General features: G+C 38.9%; 1 long non-coding RNA gene across 2 annotated transcripts; it reads right to left on the bottom strand.

The window, feature by feature from the left end:
• Positions 1-1,407: 1,407 nt before the first annotated feature.
• Positions 1,408-3,784, bottom strand: LOC138050723 (uncharacterized). 2 transcript variants are annotated; one of them, XR_011132682.1, is made up of 3 exons: positions 3,659-3,784; positions 2,775-3,170; positions 1,408-1,642 (listed from the first exon to the last, which is right to left on the bottom strand). It is a non-coding gene; the product is annotated as an uncharacterized lncRNA (long non-coding RNA). The 2 variants fall into 2 exon arrangements; XR_011132681.1 differs by lacking the exon at positions 3,659-3,784 and adding an exon at positions 3,261-3,624.

Here is a 3,784-nt window from a genome sequence, read left to right on the forward strand (position 1 = left end):
CGTAATATCGTCCGGTTAAAGTTTACAAAATTGCTCGAAGCTCGAAATGCAAGTGTTTTCGTTTGCATGGGACGCTGTTTTGATAAAATAAGAAATATTACAAGAGTTGCTAGTGTATTTTCGACAGAAAGTGTGAATTATCGTGAATCTAATTATCGTAAACATCACAGTAAGTTTCCGTACGTGTACTCAGTGTTTGGTTTAGTAAGTTTGGCTGCGGCTAACTTGAACGATAAAGAAGGAGGTAATTCACCGTCATCACTTACCAGTCAGAGTCATTCTCCCTCTCCCTCTAACCACGTAAAACGAAGTGCAAATGGGCGCTTCACGAAACCCGGAGCAAAAGGAACTCCAAAAAATCTGGAGCACGCGAGACGCGGATATCAAAACTACATTGCGAAAAGGAAACTGGAGTTTGGAAACTGTATTGACGAAAACGAACCCCCGTCTAAACGAGAAACAAGGAGTACTCGGGTATGGGCGCTTTGGGATTTTATATTCACTACACAGAGGTGCAATTACCGGAACCATGAATTTTTTTGTGCTATATAACAGGCTGCCACCGAAAGAGAAGAAGCTATTCCCCGTGGAAGTCGATTCATTGACCTCGATGTGTTTCGGGAAAGTCTCCAAAGCTGCACTCACTGCCAATCAGGTAAAAACACGTTCCAAAACCTTGGGGGATATTCTAAAGTTAACAAAAATCTGTTGTCGGTGTTGAATCCTTGACGGAATTTTAATTTTCGGCTGATATTTCGAGGAAAGTGAATTATTTGGCCGCCAAAAATGTCCTTTCGGCTGGGAAAATCCCTCTCGTCCACTTTTTGTCCAAGTATTTACCGTTCACTTTCATTTGAACGATAGCGTTCAGTCTTACACCATGTCATCTCCATTTGTGGGTGGCTCGAAAAAATAACTTTGGAAGACATTGTGAAGGCTGGCCTCAGATATTTCCGAAACCACTGTTCTCACCATAACTTTAACAGGAGCGGCAATTACCCGTTACTGGTTTCAGAAATTTCCGAAACAGTTTGTCTTGGCTATTGCTAAAAACGAGGGCAGTTAACCACTGCCGGTTTCAGGAATTTTTGAAACCCCTGCAGCTGACCACACGTGAAGGTGAGGGAAATTAGCGATTATTGGTTTCGAAATTTTTTGAAACCAGCTTCAATGATAGATGGTTTCAGAAATTTCCGATACCACTTCCAAAACGAGTTAATTGTCCTAACAATGTCCAAAGACACTGGAGCCACTAACCTTTGCACTAAGATTAATGTGACGGTAAATGTGCTACTGGTTTGAAAAATTTCCGGAACCATTAATCGCGACACAACTTGTTTTAGAAATTTGCGGAATCCCTCTTATTCTCTATGGTATAGGATTAAGACAACGGCATAACTTCTCCAGTATCACAAATAATTTATTTACAACGTTGCATTGAATTTATATCCGTTCAAAGAAGAAAACAATTAAATCATGAATTTCGAAATTTAATATTCGTTAACGGTGTTCGCCTATTCACTGTTATCTTCCTCAAGCACATCCTGCTCCAAGCTTTGTCTTATACTCATTAAAGTTTCCTCGTCTGAATCCACGACAACTCATTTCTTCCGGCGTTTGAGACTTGCCTTGGCTGCTGATGCTAAAAATAATAAAACCAAGAAACATCTTAGGAAAAAGCTGTTAATTGAAATTTGTAACGTCATCTTTGACACGTATTCGTTGCCTGACATCAGCACATATTCTTGCCCATAAAAGCTAGATAAACTGACAAAGAAATATCTTATTGCTCAGTAACTACCTCAGAACGTGGACGATCTTCGCAACAAACATAATCTCAAGTGTCACGTTCGAAACGCGTGTGATTTAATTTATTTACTTAGAGAGAGTTAGAGGACTGATATATTTATATCGGTGAGTTCGATAACTCTCTAAGATTAATTATTTTTGATTCCTGATTTATATCCTACTTTACTAGTTCAGTGATGGCCGTTAAATGTATCTTTCCTGAGGCTGAGTGACCATTCTTGGCCTACATTTGTTTAGTGAATACATCTTAGAAGATTAGAATGATAACCCTGGCTAGTCTAACATACATAAATCCAGTAAAAAGCAATTGCAGCTCTGAGCTGTTGCAATAAACGTAGTAACTGAAAAATTTGAATTCCTTTCGGCAACTCCGCATTAAGTTCCTCACACTTGCATGTGTGTTTTGCACGGGGTGTTTTCTCTTTTTACACTATAACTAGAATTTACTCCGATACATCTAGAATTCTCTTTGCACTGAAAACAATTTCTTTTCTCTCGTGAGCTGGTATACACACTTATAGGCACAATCTCCCAATACTTCAAATATGTCGACAATTGAAAATTGAACCAGACAGTCACTATCTTAGTGTGTCACGCAAGGTGAAAACTCGGAAATTTAAAATGCTCTAACACGAAAGACGCTACGGCACTGGAAACTTGTAAAAAGGCTTAATTCTAGATTTATATTGTGAAAATAGTCCAAATAAAAAATTATGAAACCGCGATTTTGATTATAGAATTTATGTCAAGGTGAAAACCACTACATTGTTACTTAGAATATTAAGAGGTTTTCATTTGTTTAAAACGGCTTACTGTAACTTGCAAAACGAGAGGAAACGAAACGAGATTTAAACCTGTATTTCACAAAATGAATATTTGAGCATTTCGATAGCAGTAATTCGCAAAATAGATGATAAGTGAGCTGGTTTCTTATTACGCTACGACGATAGTCACGTTCAACATACCTGGGATAGAAAACATTCTCTCTACTTTTTGATGAAACACGCCCCATCTGTTTCATCTCTTTGGTGATCATCTACCTTTGCTCTCTTCGAATTTCTGGGCTCTTCATTAACCTCCAAGCCAGGTTTCCGTTTGCCAGCGTGAGAACTTGGCTCGTTAGTACGATCTTGCGATCCCCCTTGAGAAACCAACGTCTGAAACCACTGGAGAAAGCGAAAGTGATGGCCTTTCATCCACTGTTTGGTTGCTTTCTTGAATCCGTTTAAATCTGTCAGCAAACTGACGACTGGAAACAGTGTAATCCATAAATTGTTTCGAGAAATCGTTTGCAAGGATGTCGAATTTGCCTAAATCTACAATTGTAGCCTTACACCGGCAGATAGGTTGGAGAACATGACCTGTAGAATGAAAAGACCTGAATAAGCCAATGATGTCACTTCTCTTTTCGTTCTTTGTACAGTATTCAGAAAACTAAGTAAGCAATGTACCTTAATAGAAGAGGTATCCGAACTTTCAGCAACAGCGATAACATTTGCCATCTCCTTGCCGCCAGTTAATGCCCCTTTCCGTTTTTGTATAAATATCGTTAAGTCTAAACCACCATTTTCCTGTCTCGGGTCTGTCGCTCTTACCATTTTTACCTTTGCTCATAATTTGGCTCGTTGCAAAAAATATCTTAACTACAATTTGGAAAAAAAAAAACAAGATCCTTGATTAACACCTCGGCTAAGAACAGTCTGTAACGATACGCGAATGACACCCCAATTTATATTGCTCCTGTTGAGAATCCGTGGTTTTGTAAAAACACGCAAGAACCAAGATAGCGTGCGGAAAATTCCTTGCTCCAAGAAGGAAAAATATAATGCAACTGATTCCTGTGTCTTACCTCTCGACATTAAGCGTTTGTCATGCTTTTGAAAACCAAACATGAATCGCCGGGCTACGAAAAACCTTCAACAAAGTTTAGTATTTCACACTTCTCAAGTTTTTCTTTTTCGTGCCAGAAGGACAG

Source organism: Montipora capricornis, chromosome 6 (genome assembly GCF_036669925.1).
Source record: "Montipora capricornis isolate CH-2021 chromosome 6, ASM3666992v2, whole genome shotgun sequence".
NCBI lineage: Eukaryota > Metazoa > Cnidaria > Anthozoa > Scleractinia > Acroporidae > Montipora > Montipora capricornis.